Source organism: Schistocerca gregaria, chromosome 1 (genome assembly GCF_023897955.1).
Source record: "Schistocerca gregaria isolate iqSchGreg1 chromosome 1, iqSchGreg1.2, whole genome shotgun sequence".
In the NCBI taxonomy this organism is placed as follows: domain Eukaryota; kingdom Metazoa; phylum Arthropoda; class Insecta; order Orthoptera; family Acrididae; genus Schistocerca; species Schistocerca gregaria.
Genome location: NC_064920.1, coordinates 362,237,448 through 362,261,772, shown reverse-complemented (window position 1 = coordinate 362,261,772; position 24,325 = coordinate 362,237,448).

The following is a 24,325-nucleotide window of genomic DNA, read 5'->3' as shown; positions in this document are numbered from 1 at the left end:
AATATTTGGACTTTTGCTGTGATACTTTCAATTTTTATGACAGATAAAATGTAGAGCTTTTAAATCTCAAAACTACTAGAAATGTAACAAATCTGTTATGCCTTTTTCTGTGTTAATTCAAAAGGGGACCAAATAAGATTATAATTTCAGGTATAGTGACCTGAATTAAATAGGGTAGGTATCTTCCTTTTATTTATTTTTCTGAGTGAACGGTGGGTGATGAGTGAAGAAGAAGAGCCATTTCATTCCTGCAAATGGACAGTTGTGATCCAATCTCTGAAAAGAATTGTTTTGCTTATTTCTCTCCATAATCATTCTGAATATATTGTGAATAAAACTGTCTAGGTGACTTAATATTTTATTTATTATGCCATTTTGGCTATACTATCATCAGGAACATAAATAGCGACATATCTTAGTGATTCATTAAGCTTCAAAAGGTGAAAAATTAAGAAGTTAAAACATTCGAAAAAGTTCAATCACTAAACTTAGAACTTGTTCAAAGGTTCCACGTAAGTATTAACTTGTACCAAAAATTACACGAAGATTTATGTTCCAGTTGACAAGTGGCGCTAGTGTGTGAGATACTGCGTTCAAATGTTCTTTTTTTTCCCAAATTGAAAACATCCAAAGTAAAATTTCAAAACCTGGAATTCATGAGTATAACTACATACTCATGTATTAGCAGTTCGGATAGTTAGAATGACCCATCTGCAGTTCACTTAACAACTGTACTGTGACACAATAATATGCAGACAACAGCCATATAAACTTTGGTATTAAATACATTTTGGATTAACATGACTTTAGAATTATAAAAATGCTATTTGCTGTTGTAATTACACGTGTTCAAAAAATAGACAACTTAGCTAAACGATGTACTAAGGAGTCGACTTGTAAAACCGATTACAAAGAATAAAGCCTAGAACCGCTCGGCCTGCCCGGCAGGCAAACTGGTTATTAAATTTAAATTTAAAAATTATGTGTGTGGGGAAGAGATCGGAAGGCAACGTTCCCCATACTAGCATCAAATGTCGACTAGAGCTTACATCTTTCTACAATTTTTTAATAAAGTTGGCAGTTTTAATACTGGTACAGAACAATGTTTTGCAAGTCCTACGTTTTGGTAAGTGAACTTTTTTGTATTTTTTAATTTTTCATGTTTTGTAGCTTGATGTTGTGTAACAAAGGCCTATCGCTTTTTATGTTACTTCAATTTAATTACGGATTTGATGACAGCAATACCCAAAGTGGCGTAATAAATTAAAAAACGGCTTTATTCACAAAATATATGCTTCGTATTACGTACGAGAACATTGTTCCGCCTTTGTAATAGCTAAATCCTCTAGACTGCATGATAACTTTAAAATGTACACTAAATATTTGCAACATAATAAACCCAAACAAATAACAGTTACAAAGCTTTGCAAGACAAGTTCTCTAAACAATTCCCACCACAATTAGAGCACAGCTTCATCTCTCGTAATCACTCAACAAATTGTCATTTTCACCGAGAAACATAAACTAATTATTCCCTTTCCCTTTCTCCTACGTCGATAGACACAAGATTCCAGTCATGGAGGGTTGAGCAGTTTCTCATCTTCAGATGATATTCGTGTAAATATGTGATACATAGATTTCCACACTCTTGTTCCTGAAAATGTCAGTTTGTGTCTTTTAAATCAACAGCAGTTAAATAGGAAAATAATAAAGAAGCCAAATAGATAGAGAACTACAAAAAAGGCAATAAATTTTGTTTATTTTCCTCAGTGAATATGAAGGGCTTATTTGAATAGTGGTACAAGTCCATATTTGTTCATTTTTAGATACAGAGTCCTAAAGTTAAAAGAGCGCTGAAAAATCTGCAGTTGGGATACCAGAAATATTGAAGCATATGGCTTCTTGCTAGAGATGAACCTTTCTTTCTGTTTGTTTGGATCATTAATTTGAGAAGCATTATAGGCAGAAAAGTGGAGGTAATGGGCTTGTACCACTATTGAAATAAGCCCTTCATATTCTAGCAACTGACATATCTACCAACTTCCAGCAATAGAAAATGTTAGAGTATCTTCAGACTTTTCCTCTGTGAGATCTTTGTATCTGGTCTTACGCATCGTGAAATAATGGTATGCGATTTGCAACCAAATATAATCGCTTATTTGATACACTGAAAACTGTCAAGTACACTGCCAATAAATTATGAGTATGAAACTTACTACCTGTCTGTTAAAATATCATCGCAATGAGATGTTACAGTCGGGTCCACGTCTTACACTGACGACTTTCATCGCCTTTGATGCTTGTACCTGGAAGTTCCCCATGTACTAGTTCCTATGTGATATATTTTGAGAATCGAGCACTGGACGTTTCTGCACTCCTTTGTTGTGAGTAAAACAGTAGACCTTCTTTAACACATAGATCAAAATTTTTACATTGGTATAGATGCTGCCAGACCTCAAAATTCTAGCTTCTCAATTTAAAGCTTGGTTTGTACCATCGTTGTAACAAAACAAAAGAAAAGACATGTGTCACTCTCTGATTAGTGGAGAATATATTTAAAGCACCAAATACGAAGTTATGAAATCTCTCACTTAGTATGGTGCCCACAATGAACGAAAACTTATTCCTCACCTGTGGTGTTTTGCCAAATGATATGTACTGTAGGCCCAAACAAATCCATTGATTTCTCTTCCTGGCAGAAAGTCACAATTCTCCTTCACAATTTTCGACATTACAAGAACTCACTCTATTGACAGATGAAGACTCGTAACCTAAATAGGGAGAGCTGTCGAGGCTGAGGCTTTTCCTGTCGAATGGTTGGACCAGATATGTGTCGTAGAGCTCTGTGGTTAATCTACTCGAATTAGTGAAGAAATTTCTTCGAAACACTAATTCACTTACAACTTAACAGATACTTACTTGGAAAACTTATGTTTGTCCTTCCTTCTTCAGCGACATTTCTTGATGCTAACTAATGCTATGATATTGTTACCAGAGGTGTGTTCAAGGACAAACCTTAACATGCATAGAAGCAGATTAAAGGTATCCAGATTCTCAATTTGAAAAGTCACAGCACCGTGTTTGGGGTATCGGTCGAGTTGTGGTGCCCTGAAATTATTCTAATATCGGAGTTGGCATAGCTGCACGGGCCGCTCTGAGCAAACGCATGGTGTCGAACATTAGCAGGAGGGGTAGCCCCAGTGCGGGGTCCAGGCTGGCCGTGTGGATACGAATTCCATGTTGACGCTGTGTCGAGGATTGGGCTTTGTGTCGATGAAGGAGATTTGTATGCCGGGAGTGCCAAAGCTGGCGGACTTTGTGAAACCGTAATGGCAGACATTTCACAGTTCATGTAGAAATTAATAATAGGCAGAGGAATCGTGATACCTTAAAAAGAAACATCTACATTACCGTTATTTGTATGACTATTCTGATGGTGTAATCAGATTTTCAGTATCTTTATTAGTTTAAAGTTAAATATCTGACGGTAAATTATACAAATAACACCCAGCAACGAATTTCCAAAATCTAAACGCTTCATCCGATTTTGTCGATCAATGTGTCTTTAGAAGCAAACCTAAATTGGTAAGAATTACAGGCATGTAACCTGTTAGTACATGATTTATTGGAGGTCAAAGTGACCAATTACTATTGATCACATCAGGCAATAAGTAATCCACAATCACAAAAAAAACGGTAGCAGCGTGCATATAAATATATTTACTCGTCTATGCGTTTGCTTATATCCGATGTACACTATTCATGAAGAAATTGGTCAAATATTTATTGTGTTTTAGAAAGCACAGCGACATTAGGCTAGTGGCCTACTTTTGTTTCTATTCCTTTGATATATGTTTATGTATTTAATAATGTGTGTTAAGGCGTGTTTATGGTCCAGCCGTAGGAATATTTAATTAATTTCAAGTTATTTAAATGTAAACCAGTATTTCGTACGTGTTTCAATATGTTTGTGGGTGTGTGTTGTCTTGGAGACATGCTGGGAGCGCTCTAGCCAATCACAGCGCTCGTTACTACAGTAGGCGGCTACTGAAGTCAATGGAGAGACTGTGTGGAAGTGGGGGAGGAGCATCAGATCGTACAGGACCCGAGGAGTGCTGGATGGGAGGTGTGACGGACGGTCGCAGGAAATACTTGGAGAACGTTGAGCAGTTTGCGCGTGGTCGCGGAAGTTCGAAATATTTCGTAGTGCCGACTTGTGAATTTGTGAGATTTCCGTGGCTTCTGCAGTGAAGACATAGTATGCACTTAGAAGTGAATATCTCGCGAGCTATGTAGTTGCTCATAATTAATTACGTGAAGTATGAATTTATTGTTTCCTTGTTATTCAACATATATTTTATTTGATTGCTGGACCATTGACACCAATAAGTGTTTCGCAGAAATAAACTGCATTCCTAATAGTACTTTTGCTATCGGACTCATCATTTAAAGACGTTAAAATAGGAACTGTAGATTTTATTTAACTGCAATCTTTCATTTATTAATTTCTATGTTACATTCAAAATTCGCAGTTTCCGAGTTTTAGGAACCTTTGAATATTCGATTCATGTATATATTCATATCGTATACTGTAGACTCAGCAGTATTGGGTATGTAATGCGGGAACTACGTATCCCATCCCACAGACAACGAAACCAGCCAAAACGTTTAAAATTTCAACTCTGAGTCTGAGGGTGGGTAGTTGAGGGCCACATTTTTTATTCAAAAGCCAGCACCTATGTAACAGCTACGTTACAGGAGATCATTTAACAATGGAGGAATAATCTGATGCGAAGCAAACACTGAAGTTTAAAGTGAACGAAAAATGCTAGTGAACCTTACTTACGGTATAGTGAAAACCGTATCGAGTGATTTTACGCACAGAAACGCTACCAGTAAATAATTTCTTATTGGGTTATCCTCGTGATGCTTCTTAGTATAGCTCCCTTTCAACAAATTGAAAGCTGCTAAAAACTGTAACGACATTGCGTTTTATTGTTCCGAATCCCAACTTCACCTAGCTTCTATCACGACTGAAGTATTAAATGTTAATCTAGCACTGGAATTCTTTTACAGCTTCTGGTGTTTTTTTTTTAACCCACTATTTAAATCTCCTAGAAGTGATGAACCGTGGAACTCAAAAATCACACGAAGTTAACTCACTTTCCTTTCTTCTTTTATGCACAGAAACGTTACCACTAAATAATTTCTTATTGGGTTGTCCTCGCGATGCTTCTACAGTATAGCTCCATTTAAACAAACTGAAAGCTCCTAAAAACTGTAAGAACATTGCGTTTTATTGTTCCGAATCCCAACTTCACCTAGCTTTTTTCACGACAGAAGTAATTAAATGTTAATCTAGCACTGGAATTCTTTTACAGCTTCTGGTGTTTATTTTTAAACCCACTATTTAAATCTCCTAGAAGTGATGAAGCGTGGAACGCAAAAATCACACGAAATTAACTCACTTTCCTTTCTTCGATCTCAAATTCGAGCGGAAGCCGTATAGAAGAGACTCTTGGCAGTGAGTAGGCGTCCTTGGTGCGCGAGAAATATTAAAGGTGTGGTTCCAGTGATTCTTGACGTTCAGAAAATTTGAAGTACTTATCTTGCCATCTATCACTTGCCTTCCCGCGAACGGTGACATGCAGCTTTGCAACGACGCAACACAGCAATTGTCGTTACGTGCAAATTTCACACTGCGCACGCGGCGAAGTAACCGTTGAACAAAACAACAAATGAAATTATTATGGAAAGGATCTGATGTCATACGCTGTAATAACATAATGGCCTTAGTCTCTGTCGACGTCTTACCTCCTGTATAGCCGAACACTTCTGTGCTGCACTCACTCTACCTTCCATTAGAATTCTGTATTTCACCTCCATGTCTCTCGTTAATCTACAAATGAAATTCAGACTCATCATAAAATTTTAACTATTGTCTATAAGTTTTTCATGTCTAAAGCCATAGCCACAAAATTATTAAAAGACAGTAACAGCCGGCTGGGGTGGCCGAGCGGTTCTAGGGGCTACAGTCTGCAACCGTGCGACCACTACGGTCGCAGGCTCGAATCCTGCCTCGGTCATGGATGTGTGTGACGTCCTTAGGTTAGTTAGGTTTAAATAGCTCTAAGTTCAAGGGCACTAATGGTCTCAGAAGTTAAGTACCTTAGGGCTCAGAGCCATTTGAACAGTTCCGTTTTGCACCTTGGCTGAGTTACGATCACACTGGTTTATTTCACAAGATCAACTGACGTCAGCGATGTGTCATTTTTAAATGCTTACTCACAAAACGACGCCTGTCGTTTAAAGAACAACTGCTGTTGTAGAAAACTTGAACGCGAAGAACACTCCATACCCGTCAGCTATTTAAATAACACCGTTGCCGTTGTGACATACGTATGTAAACACAAAAACTCATAATTTAAGATATGATATAGAACACTGCAATGTCCTGTGTTTACTTCTGTATGTGGCAGGAGTGTTCTTTAAAACATTGACGAGTTCGGAATGCTGCTCTAGTTCGAGTCTACTACGGTAACAGTTGTCTCCAATGTGAGATTCAAACTGCCTCTTCCGTTTTTCTGTGTATACACTCCTGGAAATTGAAATAAGAACACCGTGAATTCATTGTCCCAGGAAGGGGAAACTTTATTGACACATTCCTGGGGTCAGATAAATCACATGATCACACTGACAGAACCACAGGCACATAGACACAGGCTACAGAGCATGCACAGTGTCGGCACTAGTACAGTGTATATCCACCTTTCGCAGCAATGCAGGCTGCTATTCTCCCATGGAGACGATCGTAGAGATGCTGGATGCTGTGGAACGGCTTGCCATGCCATTTCCACAGGGCGCCTCAGTTGGACCAGCGTTCTTGCTGGACGTGCAGACCGCGTGAGACGACGCTTCATCCAGTCCCAAACATGCTCAATGGGGGACAGATCCGGAGATCTTGCTGGCCAGGGTAGTTGACTTACACCTTCTAGAGCACGTTGGGTGGCACGGGATACATGCGGACGTGCATTGTCCTGTTGGAACAGCAAGTTCCCTTGCCGGTCTAGGAATGGTAGAACGATGGGTTCGATGACGGTTTGGATGTACCGTGCACTATTCAGTGTCCCCTCGACGATCACCAGAGGTGTACGGCCAGTGTAGGAGATCGCTCCCCACACCATGATGACGGGTGTTGGCCCTGTGTGTCTCGGTCGTATGAAGTCCTGATTGTGGCGCTCACCTGTACGGCGCCAAACACGCATACGACCATCATTGGCACCAAGGCAGAAGCGACTCTCATCGCTGAAGACGACACGTCTCCATTCGTCCCTCCATTCACGCCTGTAGCGACACCACTGGAGGCGGGCTGCACGATGTTGGGGCGTGAGCGGAAGACGGCCTAACGGTGTGCGGGACCGTAGCCCAGCTTCATGGAGACGGTTGCGAATGGTCCTCGCCGATACCCCAGGAGCAACAGTGTCCCTAATTTGTTGGGAAGTGGCGGTGCGGTCCCCTACGGCACTGCGTAGGATCCTACGGTCTTGGCGTGCATCCGTGCGTCGCTGCGGTCCGGTCCCAGGTCGACGGGCACGTGCACCTTCCGCCGACCACTGGCGACAACATCGATGTACTGTGGAGACCTCACGCCCCACGTGTTGAGCAATTCGGCGGTACGTCCACCCGGCCTCCCGCATGCCCACTATACGCCCTCGCTCAAAGCGACTGCACATACGGTTCACGTCCACGCTGTCGCGGCATGCTACCAGTGTTAAAGACTGCGATGGAGCTCCGTATGCCACGGCAAACTGGCTGACACTGACGGCGGCGGTGCACAAATGCTGCGCAGCTAGCGCCCTTCGACGGCCAACACCGCGGTTCCTGGTGTGTCCGCTGTGCCGTGCGTGTGATCATTGCTTGTACAGCCCTCTCGCAGTGTCCGGAGCAAGTATAGTGGGCCTGACACACCGGTGTCAATGTGTTCTTTTTTCCATTTCCAGGAGTGTAATTCGTGCCCCTATTTCGCAACCATGGTTTATTAAACTGATAGTTCGGCAATATTCACGTTTCTCAGCACGTGTCTCCTTTGGAATTGCAATTGTTAGGCCATTTTTGAAATCTAAGTGTACTTTACCTGTCACTTACATCTTTGATCATCAGGTGGATTAGTTTTCTCATGGATATGTCTCCCACGGATCTCAATAATTCTGATGGGATGCCATCTACTCCAGTATCCTTGTTTCGAATTAGGACTTCCAGTGCTTTGCCAAATTCAAAACTTAGATGAGACTGGTAATACGAGTGTTGGAACTTTAACAGTGGTAACTATTTATTTACAGCTCGTACAAAATAGATACGTGTTTCAAAGTTTTACTGACCTTCAAAGTAGTCACGAGTATTGTTTATAACCCGTTGCCAGTGATGTGGAAGTCGTAGGATACTCTTAGTAGTGCCAGTTGTGTTGACAGTTCGATCGGCGCAGTCTATTGCCCGACGAATTTGTAGCAGTTCTGAAGCGAATGCCGTAAAGTTTTACCTTCAGTTTAGAAATCGAGTTGAACTCACGAGAACTTAAGTCCGAGGAGTTCAATAGGTGGTTTAGCACTTAGCAGCCACACCAGTCACACAAATCAGTAACAGCTTGCACTTTACGTGCTTGAGCATTGTCCTGCAAAATTAAGGTCAGGTCCTGCAGAAAGTGTTATCACTTCTGTCTCTAAGCTGGTCTTAGTTTGTGTTCCAATAATGAACAGTATAGAGACAGAAGTGATGACACTTTCTGCAGGACCTGACCTTCATTTTGCAGAACAATGCTCAAGCACGTACAGTGCAAGCTGTTACTCATTTATTTGACTGATGGGGCTGCTAAGTGCTATACCACTTATTGCATTCCCCTGACGTAAGTCCTCATAAGTTCAACTCGATTTCTAAACTGAAGGAAAAACTTTACGGCATTCGCTTCAGAAGTGCTACAAATTCGTCGGATAATAGACCGCGCCGCTCGAACTGTCAACAGAACTGGCACTGCTAAGAGTATCTTACGACTTCCACATCGCTGGCAACGGTTTATAAACAATACTGGTCACTACTTTGAAAGTCAGTAAAAAGTTGAAACACGCTGCACGAGCCGTAAAAAAATAGCTGCCACTATTAAAGTTCCAACCCTCATATGAGGTGATGGAACGGCTTTTGTATTTACTAGAGCTACTACTCGCCACGCAGTGTACAGAAACAAAATATTTAACTGTTTCCGAAGGAAACTTGCAGCATTTGAAACGTCACTGTTGTTAGGAAAGGAAAACTGTAACAGTACTACACAGATGATCTATACATAGGCTGCTAAAAAAAAGTATTCCATATTTTGACGGTTGTTAGTACGGTCCAATACAAGGAAACAAGTCTGTTAAACAGGGACTCTGAAATCCATGCCTTAAGATCTATGAGCCTTTGTTGGCACTCGAAAACTGGCTTCAGCACTGCATTGCTATTCTATAAAAGCCCCTGCCTTTTTCAAAACTCTGAAGTACCACACCAGTGGTAGTGAGATGTAAATAAACTTCACATTTTCACGTTAATATCTCGTTGTCAGAGGTTAAAGAGAAGATAGACAAAAATTCTACGATCAACTGAGGACAGGTCCCGGCACATTTGTATTTGTATTTTGACAGTCACCTGTTTCAACTCCAAATCATGCCTTCCGAAGCCTGAAGACTCTAAACGATAAAGGCCGCTATGGTAGCGGGCAACTTTCAACGACTAGTCCGCCAGCTAACGACGAAAGAGGCGCCTGCACCGGTGTCAGACTCGTGTTCGTCACTGCAGTCATGTCCTGTCCACCGCCACAGCTGGTACCTTTCTGCAGACGACTCAGAATTCTCAGGCACGTAGCCGTGTGGGATCCAGACCTGCAGGTCACTTCGTGTTGTCTGAAGGTCGGCCTTTGTGTGCTAATAGCTGAGGCATGGCTGCTAGGAAGTCATGGTGGAGTAGCTATCCAGCAGAGCGCTACCTCCTCCGTGAGCCAAACACAGCCTTGACCTTTGGCGCGCCGTTTCTGCTTGAAGCGTGAATGGCGTTAACAAGGAAGATCGGATCAAGAGCACCGACGGCTGCAAAAGCATTTTTCACAGCAGAAACCTTTCTGGTGTGGTGACTAACATTTCGCATTAGATGACAATCATGGGGCGTTGAAGCACAGGAAGCAAACATGGTTTTCTTGTTGGAACATTTTGAGATCGGTTTATCATCTCCTTTATTTTTCTGTAGTATTTTCCTCGATTCATCTTTAATTTCATAATCATATTTGGTTGTTTCCGAAGTTTTTATAGTCTACGTTCAGTTAGAAGGTGACTTTCTCCCCATAAACTCATATTTTTAATAAATAATAAGCAACAGAGCTTCACAAATATCACAAATTTTTCTCCAGTCGAGCATTTTAAACACATCATAGACCAGCACTGGACACAGTGGTTCACTGTATCTCATAATAATTTTACACATTTTTTTAGTTCTGTTTGGTAGAAGGTTATTGCATTTTTTTTTTAATTCACCCGTTTTGGTTTTCTTTGGTAACAAATTCTCCAATTTTTTTTTTAAGTTCAGGTATTTTTAGATCCATTCGCCGTTTGTCCTAAAGAACGAATTTTGAATAAAACGATGTAGTTACGACTCTATTTGTTCAAATAAGAACGAAGTTTTGTATCAAATGATTTAATATTGCGCTTCTCGTAACATTCCTCTATTCCTACATACAATTCTTAAGTGAAGATGCACGCTTCAAGTAAATACCTGTATTTTGTTCAATGTACCTTTCTTTACGCTAAACATCTGACAGGCTACAATCGTTATTCTTTAGCTCTTATTTCCTATGAAAAATTATTTTTCATCGGTATTTAATAGCTAATCTAAATTTCACGGATGAAGTTCAGAGCACAAAATGTGTCAGTCGACAACCGAAAATCTACTTCTTTATAAGACTGGGTTTAGGTGTTCATATTCCGTTATCTTTTTTCTTATGTAGTTTTGTATGTGCCAGTATACGCAACGCGGATTTTGAAAGATTATGCTATACGAAATTTCTTACAAATGATAAGTAACTACGCAAACTGATATGTTTGTCCCTCAGTCAATTAATTTAAGGAATTCTCTTGTCTACTACACTTACGTTTCTTGTTACCTTCTTGAACATACTATTTCATAAACATTGCTGCCTCACTAGATCTCAAATTTTTCTGTGCTACGGAACCTTTGGGCTGATCTGTTGCCAAGTTAGCGCTGGAAATTAATATTTTTAAATTCTTATCTTTGACTTTGAGATGCAGATTCTACTTCAAACCTTTTTCTAAAATTTCAGCCTCAACTTTTGAAAAAAATTGTCAGTCAGATTCATCACTTTTAGGACACTGCTGCCTCACCAAATTTTCAATCTTTTTAATGTGCTTCAGTGTTTCTCTAAGTTGCTGAAGTCATCTACTTATTCATAATCTAACAATGGTAGGGTCGTGTAAACACTCTAAGATAGCCTCTAATCTATACTTCATTTCTTATCAGTATACTCTTTAAGTTTCTTGGATAAGATATTTCTTATCTCTGTTTACAGCCTTTTAAATACTGGAATAGTGTTCCAGGAAACATATTTTCTGATCATCGAACTTCAAGTTTGTCCGTTGGTACGTGGTAATTGTCTGTTGTGCTTTGCTGGCTCGAGATCAAAGCAGTTTTTTAAGTGACAATTGACAACAGAAATATATCGTAGATAATGAATGTCACAGTGTTGTATTGTTAATTCGTATTTACCCCGGACGGTTACGGTCTTTGACCATTAACCACGAAGAAAGAAAAACAATAAAGGTTTCACATGTCATAAATCATGCGACATGAGATTACCATCCTTATTATACTACAGTCACAGTGACTGTGGACAACAGAATTACAAAGCTGTACAACAATATGATCGGGCTCGTACAGAAGCGAAAGAGAAACTGACAGCTCAAATCTAAAACTCCCAAGTAGATAAAATACTCCAGCCAGATGTTACCAACGAACAAGTATTTCCTGCAAAGCGTAGGGACCAACTTCCGATCAGAGTATTAACAAACACTCTGCTGTACCTTCTAGTTGACAAAATGGATTCTCAATGTGGTGGTATGATGATAATAAAGGATGATTATGGTTTAACGTCCGACCGAAGGCAAGGCAAGCTCGGAATGGCGAAGGGTGTCAAATCGGTTACGTCCTTTCAAAGGAACCATCCCAGTATGCGCCTTGAGCGATTTAACGAAATCACGATGACCTGTCGGGGATCTGAACTGCCGTCCTCACGAATACGAATGCAGTGCCTTACAAACGAACCACCTCGCTCGGCGTGTGGCGGTAGGGCGCACGTTGTTGAAGAATCATCAAGTATGGTCTAGAAATTAATCAAATCACGAATTTATTTGATAGACGTGCACAATCTAATGGTCGTCATTAACGCTCTCTAACCTGTTCGTAACTGGTAACAAAGTCTGGCCTTTCTTGGCGTATACATGTGTCAGAACGGTTAAGGAGTAGGTGGGAGTGCTTCAAATTAGAAATCACTAATTTAATTTCCGTCCTCCGGTATTGTTTATCGTCGTCGTGAACGACCTATTCTGCTTCTCACATGCCTTACATGGGTAAATTAAATTTATTGAAGATATTCAGATAGATTTTGTAATCTCAATATTTGTGGTGCCGTTTAAGTGTGCACCTGTTTTTCGGCAATGAATCTTGATCATTACTCACTCTTAATACACGAACTTTAAGAATCATAATGTGTCCTGTCACAGAACTTCGATACAGTACACATATTTCCTTTTCTTTGTCTTAACTGTATTAGGATCTAATATACTCGCCGTTGCTTCTCCCGGCAACTCGCTATTTTCGTTCCGAGAATGAAGCAGCTGCTCATTAGTGCCACAACCGACTTAACTACTCGCTGACGGTATAGTTCCAGGACAGATGGATTTGCAACTTTGCTTACGCTCGATGTGTTCCCAGTGGTTACCGTCGTGTTAGAAATTCTGGGAGAAACCACAGTCTGTTGTCCTTTGAGTCAGAGAAAGTTGGCAATCAGTAAATCGATGGCAAACACACGGCAGCAGGTTCCCTTCGGTTTCTCGTCGTGCTGCAAGTGACTAAATCTTACAGACGCTACATCGTGCTACTCTTATCTGACTTCAGAATCTCCTATAAGGCAATAAACGACCGATAATTTTTGACAAAAGTTCTAGTGGAGAACAGAGGTTTTGCTTAGTACTTTAAAATGAACATAAACAGAAACCGGTAACCACAAAAATAGAAACTTCCTGGCAGATTAAAACTGTGTGCCCAACCGAGACTCGAACTCGGGACCTTTGCCTTTCGCGGGGAAGTGCTCTACCATCTTTTTTTTTAATTTTTTTCTTTTTTTTTTTTTTTTTTTTTTTTTGGCAGTTCGCAAACACTAAATGAAATGCATCTTCTGCAAAAACAAAAACAAAAGAAAATCATTGTACAACAAATCACAAAATGTAAAGGAACAGGGATACAGGGATGTTGTTTTTATTTATTATATTTATTTATTTTCCACAATCACCCTGTTAAAAGGAACATGTAGATCATGTAGATCATTTCATGGTATAGTATGTGCATTACATATGGAGCGTTGAGAGAAGCGTGAGGTTCATTATCAGCTGTCAAATGTGCACACCGACTGCACCCGGCACATCCCAACTGCGTGGGGGGTCGAGGAAGACTGCCTGAAGATAGTTGGCAAAGGTTTTCCGATAGTGTGACCATCTATGAACCTCATAGTGGGCTTGCTGTAAGAAATACCAAAAGTCGAGTCGCGACTTGGCAGCATCCCCATAGAGGTACGCGATCGTCCAACCTTTGACCCAGATGATCGACTGTGATTTAGTCGCCGGAAAGTAGTCACTCTCCGGATGTAAGAAGGAAGCAGGTGTAATATGTTGCGGGGTCACACGTAGGTAGCAAGCCACCATCTGTCGTCCTAGGAGCCATACGTCCTCCACCGCGATACAAGTTAAGCGGTGATGGTCGTCATCCACTTGGCGACATTTCGGGCACAGTGGAGTGTCCACTAGTCCAATTGCATGGAGTCGTTGGTTGGTGTTGAACTTGCCACAGGTGACAGAGAACCACAGTGCCCGAACGAAGGTAAGAAAGAATTTTTGGTGCACATGTCTCCAAATCTTCGGCCAATGCAACGTGGGGTGTTTCAGTTCAATGACATTACGACTTATCCGTCGTAGCAGCCAAACATAAAAATCCTTCGCGCATGGTGGTCTCGTGCGCGGAAGCTCGTCTCTGATATAACTAAGTTCCACGATAAATGTTTATACATGCGCAAAATGTGGCGTAATGTTGCCCACCGCCACCGGAGGTGTGAGGGACGCTGGGACAAGGAGATCCAGTAGGCGGGATGTAAGGGAATCACGCCCGCTACGCCATTGCTTGTACATCGTGGCTAGAAGGAGCGCCGTCGCTCGGCAGCGAACATTCGTAAGTCCGAGTCCTCCCTTGTCCGTAGGGAGCGTGAGCGTTGCGTATCGCACCTTGAGGGGCGACCCAATCATCACAAAATAGCCTAGTGCTGATTGAAGTCGATGCCCGAGCGTGAGTGGTAGGGGCAGGATCTGCGAAATATGCACCATTCGAGAAACCACATAAGTGTTCAGATATTCGACTCGCTGCAAAGGATCAAGGCGTCGTAGGAGATGTTGGCGGACCATGGTACGTGTTGTCTGTAAAATACGTCGGTAGTTAACTGCCGCAGTATGTTTCACAGATGAGGTAAAGTCTATGCCGAGATAGCGGAATCGTTGCACATAAGGAAACGGACTGATTTCTTCCGGCGTAAGGCCCCTTCCAACCGGCATTGCTGCCGATTTGTTCATGTTCACTGCACTACCCGCCGTCACACTGTGGTCCAACAACAGTTCAAGAACCGTCTTCACCTCTTCCTCAGAACGAACGAGCAGCAGGAGGTCGTCCGCATAAGCACGACATTTGAAGGTGTAGCCCCGCAGTTCCACCCCAGAAAGAGAATTTGTTAGCCTCCCAATTAATGGTTCCAACGCTATCGCGAACAGCAGCGTCGAAAGAGGGCAACCCTGGCGAATGGAACGTCGAATTTGAATGGGCCCTGCTATACGCCCATTAACGTGTACCAAGGATTGTGCGCTCCCATAAATCCTTCTAATGAGACCAGTAAAACAGTCTGGAAATCCCATTTGTTCCAGTACAGCGTACAGATAGTTGTGGCGCACCTTATCAAAAGCACTGTCAAAATCAACCGCCACCATCGAAGCTTTAAGCCGGCACTCCTCCGCCAGCGCTATTACATCACGGCATTCGCCAGTAGCTGTTTGCACATTCACCGATCCACCCGGTGTCGTCTGTTCTGGGGAGAGAACGCTACGAATTAACATACGACATCGGGACGCTAGCATCCGTGCAAAGATCTTATAGTCTGCATTAAGCAGGGTGATGGGGCGATAATGTGTGAGCGTAATTCCTGGCTTCGGTTTATGTACTGGCACCAAGAGGCCTTCCATAAAAGCCGGTGGAATAGGCGCATCGGAATTTAACAACTCGTTGTACATTTCCGTCCATCGCGGTGCCATTTCGTTGCGAAATTCTCGATAAAATTCAGCAGGAAGTCCATCAATGCCTGGGGAGCGATTCAACGCACCCTTTGCGATCGCATCATGTACTTCCTCACAGCTAATAGCTTCCAGTAAGGTTCCAGCGTCTTCCACCGTTAGTGTACGGGAGACGTATGTGGCTATACGTGCGAGGTCATCAACACGGGCTGCTTCCTCCCGATAGATGTGTTGGTAATGATCGACGAATGCAGAGACAATGTCCGCTTGACGCGTCACTCTTCGGTCTTCGCGGGTAATTAACTCCCGTACCAAAACGCGTCGTCGGTGCTTTCGTTCATTCACGACGTGGTGCATGGAAGGAATCTCGTGTCGTGTCGTATCGTGAAATCTGGCGCGCACCATGGTTCCCTGAAGATGTTTCCGAGCTAAAGCCACTAGTTTAGCTTTTATCCTTTTGCGTTCGATCCAGACGTCCGGTCCCGGCGGACCATCGTCCAGGTCGCGCAGTGCTGCAAAATAAAAGTCGGTCGTACGGCGGCGCCATTCGGCCATCTCCCTGCTATATGAGATGAACGTACGGCGAAGCGCCGGTTTAGCACAAGTCAGCCACCAATCAAGCTTCGTCGCATACCTTCCAACCTTTCGCTCGCACATCGTCCATGTCTCAAGGATCCGTTGACGACATTCGGGATCATGTAGATGTTGAATGTTTAATTTCCACCGGGCCTTGCTGTTCCACACCCCTCTACGGGGAAGAAGCACCGTACAGATGTAAGCGCTGTGATCGGAAAATGCCAATGGCCAGCGTTCCGCGTCCTGGACATCATTTGCATGAGCCCGTGAGATATAAATGCGATCTAATCTGCTCGCCGAATGACTTGTCACATAGGTGTATCCCGGTGCATCTCCATGTCGTAATTCCCACGTGTCACTAAGTACAAGGTCGCTGACAACGATTCGCAACTCCTGGCTGATGTTTGCTTGCGGCCATTGGTCTTTCTGGCTGAGAACACAGTTGAAATCTCCACCAATTATTACACATTCATAACGTCCATGGAAAAGTGGTGCAATATCTTCTGCATAAAATCGCGCCCTTTCCCGCCGCCGATTGTTTCCCGACGGTGCATAAAGATTGATGATGCGTGTCCCAAACGTCGTGAAAGCCATTCCCCTGGCCGACGGAAGGTAACACACGTTTTCCACGGGGAAGCCATCTCGCACGTAAACTGCCACCCCACTCCCATTGTGATCTCCATGTGACGAATAGGATTGGTAGCCTGCGATGTGTGGGAGTGCAGCTATGTGGACTTCCTGCAGCAAAGCAATATCCGCATCAGATGCCCAAATCGTTTCCTTCAGTAGGTGTATTTTGGTTGGTGAACGCACGTCATTTATATTTAATGTCGCAATACGGTTCGCATGGCGTTGAATCCCACTCTGTCGAGGCGCAACAATATCTCCCTGCATCGGCGCTGGGGGCTGAGTTAGAAGACGTTCTCTCGCCCCTCTCTCTTCACCTTCAGCAATTACTAGGCCGTCTGTGTGAGTGCCGGCTGCCTCTGTATGACGTCCGGCGCCTCCTCAATATCGTCATACCACATCTTTGCAGGCAGTGATATATTCGTGTCCATAGCCACAGCATCTGCGTCTCGAGAGCCAACTGGTTGTGGTTCCTCTTCAGCATCACCACGTCCCGCTACCGTCAATGTGACAGACCGCTGCGGGTCTGATCGAACAGTTTCCATTGCCTCATCCTGCTTCGTAGAGGCTGTTGTGCCGTCTTGCTCCACAGGCGCATCGTCGTCGGGGCAAGGGGAGTCATCCCTAGGAGATGTCGTGCGACGACGCCGTTTCCTCCTTTTCGGGGAACGTTGTTTGCGTGATCTTCCTTCCGTGTCCTCAGATTGTAGGGAATCACGGCTGCCCGACAGAAAAGCATCCGTAGGAACTGGAAGTGTTTCGAGTCCCATCGTTGTAGTTGGCGGGAGTTCGGTCGAAACTGATGTTGTCGTCACAGAGTGCGTTCCAGACGGAACAGCATCCGTAGTGGCTGGAACTGCTTCGTGTACTATCGGTGTGCTTGGTAGGAGTTCGGTGTCAACTGATGTTGTCGCCGTAGATTGTATGCTCGATGGAGCAGCATCCTCTGTCATCCCGACGTCTGCTACAAGGTTTCGGAGAGTGCCATCGGGAACTTCCACCGGGGCTGTGTCCTTTCGGTCATCAGCGGACGCAGTGAGGGCTTTGGCATAGGTGATCGGTAGTACTGTCATCTCTGGCGACGGCTCCCGCACATCTGAAGGCAGTTGCGTAATCCGCCGTTGCATACAGTTCGACCTGAGGTGTCCCTCCTGGCCACAGCCAGAACATGTACGTGGTTGCCCATCGTAAATCACCACCGCCCTACAACCACCAATTGTCAGATAGGACGGTACATGCTTCTGAAGATCAATAGTGATCTGTCTCACTCCGTTAAGCACGGGGTACGTGGCGAATTGTGTCCAGCGTTCTGCTGTGTGACCATGTACCGTGCCGTATGGCTTAAAAGCCTCAATAACTTCGTCAGCCGGGAGCTCAAATGGCAGCTCAAAAACACGTATTGTCCGTACACCCAGACCAGCATGTTCTACAGTTACCGTGCCGACATTCCCGTCACTATGGCAAAATCGGAGACCTGCTTTTGTCGCCTGTAGAAATCTCTCACACGCCGCGTCATTTACCATCTTAACATACACCGTGGGACTAACGATGGACAGGTGAATTCCGACAATATCGTTTGGCGGTATCTTGACGTCCTCTCGTATGAATCGTTCCACTGCTAAAGCCTTTGGTCTTTCGTAGTCTTTGCAGAAATTGAATCGTAATGTAGTTTTTCTGTACTTGTTCGCCATGATCGTTGTTATTAGCCCGCGCGCAGACTAAGTCCACAAGTAAACAAACACTCGCACACGCCGCACAGGCGAAGTATCGGACCTCCGCTCCGCACGGCCACTAGCGCCGAACTAAACCATCTGAGCTACCGAAGCACGACTCACGCCCGGTACTCACACCTTTACTTCTGTCAGTATCCGTCTCCTACCTTCCAAACTTTACAGAAGCTCTCCTGCGAACCTTGCAGAACTAGCACTCCTGAAAGAAAGGATATTGCGGAGACATGGCTTAGCCACAGCCTGGGGGATGTTTCCAGAATGAGATTTTCACTCTGCAGCGGAGTGTGCGCTGATATGAAACTTCCTGGCAGATTAAAACTGTGTGCCCGACCGAGACTCGAACTCGGGACCTTTGCCTTTCGCGGGCAAGTGCTCTACCATCTGAGTGTTGACAGTTGACGAGACATTAGAAATTGTGATATTTCGCATAATCAGATTTAAAGCTCTTGATTATTGTGTTGTTACTCTAAATGCCCTCTAAATACGGTCTTACGGAAGTACAGGTAACCACCAGAGATCAACGTAGCCTTTTGTTTTGCAACTAATGAACTTTCCGTGAATTTTATTTAGCTACACACAAATTTTCTGACTGAAAGTCTCAATCGTCACTGCATAAACACTTCGTCTTTATTTGCTAAACCGTTGTCTCTAGGAAGAGAATATGGATAGACATTAATTCGTGATTTTGAAATGAAATTGTGCTAACATACACTGAATCTGTAAAGACATAGTGATTTGACTCCAGCAGATTTCGTCAAGTCCCCGTCTCCATGGAGAAGTTGACGGTGTAGTGTCTTGACATGGGAAGTAAATGGAGTCACTCAGCTGTTACCTGCAATGATTTGAAATCCCCGTCAAATTTGTTAGAGATGTAGTCCGCGAGTGGACATTTCACACAAGCTCGAGCACCATAAAATCAAGGCTGATACAGCCTCTGAAAATTGCCACGTCGTTAGCATAGCGGGCCATTGATCTTCTCCGATCATGTGAAACTGTTCTCCGATCATGAGAACTTTATTTGTTTACAGAACGTAGTATCGGCCTGAAGTTCTAACCATGTGGAATACCAGCGCTTATCGATCTTACTGTACTAAAACACATACGCCCGAAATATGTTATCACCAGGAATAAGAAAACTGCTGCATCGCTATACCCCAGTTATTTTCTTGTTTGTGTGCGAGACCACCGTACGTAATTTGTTTATGCAGAGAACCATAGGGGAATTGCTTTGTTCCACGTTCCATACCTGGTAGATGTATTCCACGATGACTGGTGGAATTATAAAGTGAAATTTGGACTGGTCATGAAGGGCAAAGGAAGATTCTGAAGCTTGCCCGACTTTGACGATTAAGCTCAAACAATCACCTGGAGTGAATATAACCAGAAACTGTTTAGTACAAAATGTATTAACTAGTGGAAATTAGGTAAAATGCACACAATTTCGCGCACTCGTCATTAATTGCTTGACTTTTTATGCTAACAATTACTGAAAGAGTTATGTCGCACGTTAGAACAGCTGGACAATATTCACCTTATTTCTTAACTGTTCTCGTAATACATCACCAACTTCTTCGTAACCAAACACTTACTCCGATTCACGCCTCGTCCTACGTGCTTGGCTTGCGTACTTACGAAGAGAACACGGCGAGGGTTCCATGTGTGGAAGACGAGTCAAATTAAGCGCCTATCTGTAGACACTCGACTGTTTTTGAGAAAACGAGGATCAAAGTTTTCGATGTAATTTAGATGCCTTATAGTGCGCGACAGTGTCAAACGCAATGGTGACACAGTGGCTTGCGTCGCGGCCTCTCAGAATTGTGTCCCGTGATCGAAGCTCTATTTCTAATATTATATTGATTTAATTTCATTTATCTACCCGTGTCCGTAGAAGGTTCCTAATATAATGTTTCTTATAAAGTCAGGAGATACGAGGGCGACATATTAATTGTAAACTACAACAGGGCTTCACCATAAGTGTCATACATTTATTATACAATTTATGTGAATGTGATATTTTCATGGGTTACAATATTTTTTAATTCTGATATTCTTATATTTCATTCATATATCAATTCTTATATTAATTTTTATATTTTATTCTTATATCCATTCTTAAGAAATATTTGGTGCAGTCCTTGGATGATACTCTTCGTAGAAACATTCGAAACACAGAAACTCCGAACGGCCCGAGCATCGCGTGAAGGCATGTTTCCCACCGAGACATTTCTGCGTAAGAATCTCAATCACGAAGAAAACATCGTTAACATTACTAAAGGTTTCCGTCGCTGGCAAAAATTTCGAGGTAAACCACTCATAACGGATCACTTTATCGAAAACTGGCCCATGTAAGTGATTATGAATCAATATACACTACAGAAATTTCGCCGAAAACAATTTCAAATTAATTTTCTAACCCATATGTTTTTTTAATTCATTCACCAGACATACAGTTAGCAGACGAGTAAGGACAACGGTATTTCTATGTAGACTGGAGAACATTCATGTAGAAATCTTCTACGGACTTGGGTGAAAGAAAAATAAAAATGGTTATTGTGTTTCGAACACGGGGCGCGAAATCGTGAAACCACGACGGTGTCACAGCTGCTGGTGAAGTGTTCACTCTATAAAAGTCTCATAAAGTACCTCGAAAACTTTGACCGTCGTTTTCTCAGAAGAGATCGAGTATCTACGTATTAGCCGAGATACGTGTTTGCTTATTTTACGAGTTCGTCCACTGAGCGGTGTTTCTAGGAAACAAGGTTATAGCACTTGACATGTTCTCCTCACTATACAAATTATCGTAGCCCATCGGGTGCTTGTTATCCTTGCCCGACCAGAGTCAGCAGCCCGGGCTCTGCTTAAAAAATGGTTCAAATGGCTCTGAGCACTATGGGACTTAACATCTGAGGTCATCAGTCCCCTAGAACGTAGAAGTACTTAAACCTAAATAACCTAAGGACATCACACACATCCATGGCCCAGTCAGGACTCGAACCTGCGACCGTAGCGGTCGCGCGGTTCCAGACTGTAGCGCCTAGAACCGGGCTCTGCTTCCATTAGAATATATGTACAGTTCAAGGAACAACCGCCCTTTTACATTATACAGCGTCAGCAGCTATTCTATTAAAGGGAACACCAACTAAGCTACTGAAAGTTTGTCGCCAGCAGGCGAGACACACCGACACATGCATGCGGTACCATCTACATAGAACAATAAACCCGAGCAGAATCGAACTTAATGTATAAAACAGATTCAAACGTTTTATTAATTTGCAAATGAGTTAATATGTAAAATATTTAACTTTAAGCATGTAACCGAGTAATAGTTTAGGAAAGGTTTGAAATCATGCTTAAAGTTGGATGGAAGTCGCTCAGTGCTCTTGTCATGAAATAATAGATGAATCTAGTCTGGGTAATTTGCGCTCCATTTTAAGCCAAACCAAGTTTTTCACGCATCTCAATGTTCATGAAATCATATCTCCTGAACTATGCGTCGCACACTAATATAATTTTGTAGATCCGTTGAGTAATACATGTAGATACTGTGCGCAAACTGCGTTGTGAGCAGAGCGAGTAGTAGAGAAGTAATAAATGAAAATGTCATGCCTGATGCTGAAGACGTACTGAGCGCTATTTTAAACAGAAGCTAGTCATTTACATTTCTAAATGTCTATGACGTCATATCTCCTGATCTAGCTTGGTAGAGTGGTAGAATTTTTCAGCCACATTCAGTGTTATACTGGATACCGTCTGCAAATGGTGTTGCAAATGGAGTAGGTAGTAAACAAGGAATAAAACGTCATATCTGATGCTCAAGTTGTACTACATGAACAGTGATAATGTAATCAGCGATAAAGTTTTTCCTTTCATCGTTTGTGTGACGTGTCAGCCAGAAAAGTTTCGGGAAGATTTGGAATTATAAGTAAAGTTTGTTGGAAGCACTAAGCCCTCACATTCTCAAACACTGGTGAATTGAGTCTGCGTATTTGCGCGCCATCAGTTATACTGACTCAAGCCAAACACACAGTCTCTAATACTTGTCTTATTACGTAACATGAGATTATACTTCTTAATGAGTAGATTATAACAGCATATAAAATTTTTTGTATTCGGTCAATAACTACGTGAAATATTGAAAATCAAATTTTTGCCGCCCCTCGAAACCGTTAGCCCAACGGAAACTGGTACTGGGTTCCAGATTCTGGGACAGTCCCTTAGTAACACAGATATGAACTGTAGGAATTCTGCAGTGATCTGCAATCGGTTGTGGTGCAATTAACGTCAAGCGTTCAAATCATTCTGGTGTTTATTTGTGTACCCTTCCATTACTAATTCTTCCCGTAAATCAAGCATGTTTATTTTATTTCCTTTATATCCCCAATTTTTTCCACCGAATGCCTGTGATTTGAATATGTTTACTGTCCGTCTGTTAAAGTCTAATAGTACTTTCTGTTAATAAGTTATTTACTCATTGTCCTGACAAGGAAAATTCCACTTCCCACCCACCTCGGATTTAGTGGTAAGATGGCCCATTAGGTAGCCCGTTAAAAACAGAACACAGATCAAACATGAAAACACGAACAAGGTGTACTGAACTGAGAAAAAAGAAGCAAAATAGAAACAGTGAAAGGTCCAAGCTAAAGATATACAACATCGAACTGGCTGAAAGAAGTACGATGTAGTGGCTGTGCAGTCACGGTGTATAACTGGAAAGCGGTAGATCCATCTTCATACACACACAAATACTTTTTTTTGTTTTACAAAATTATGAACTGAACTGTCCGTCCGGTAATTGATGAGTATATTCTTCTTCTGTTGTATTTGCAGCTGTTATACTATACACTAGTTGTAGAATATGGGTCATGTGATAAGAATATACATGGCCGCAAGTAAACGCGATGAATAGTGAGAGCAGGAGAGACGCCACGTAGACCTCTCACACAAATGAAAACAACAAATAAACTGATGTGAGGAATGTTACAACAAAGGAATTCTACAGTCGAAACTCGGAAAAAGAAACGTAAGAGTCATAACATGTGATACTTGAGTAGAACAAATAGGAGGTACGTGCTTCTGGAAGTCCCTTTCGTACACCTCGCTGTTGCAAACGAGCGTTACACCACGACACAGAAACAAATTTGAATACAGTGAATAGACACGTCAATGACCGAACGGCAGTTCACAATTTTGTGTGAAGAAAAATATACACGAGGGAGATTAGAACACGGACCTCCGCGTTCGCAGTCTAACACTGTGACCACAGAACCAAGACGCCAGGATTCCGGAATTTGGGTCGTAGTTGCTCCTCTTGAGTTTGGACCGTTAACTGTTTCTATTTTGCTTCTTTTTTCGCAGCTCAGTGCACTTGCTTCCTGTTTTAATATTTGCTCTGTGTTCTGTTTTTGATGGGCAATCCACTGGGCCATCTTAACACTAAATCTGAGGTGGATGCGATGGAGATCTTCCCTTGTTAGTATTCCCAAGATGACTTTATTTCTCATGGATTTGTACTTTCTCGGTAAACCGGGAGAAGCGGCGCACTGGCCTCGCATTCGGGAGGACAGTGATTCAAATCTGCGTCCCGCCAGCCAGATTTAAACTTCCCGTGATTTAGGATGGTTCCTTTAAAAATGCTGCATCCTGTTTCGTTCCAACTCTTCCTCCAATCCTACCTTATGCTTCGTCTTCCGCGGGGCGTTAGACCTTTAATCTTCTTTCCATGTTAGTGATGGAGAACAAAATCAACTACGAAAGTTTTCAGTT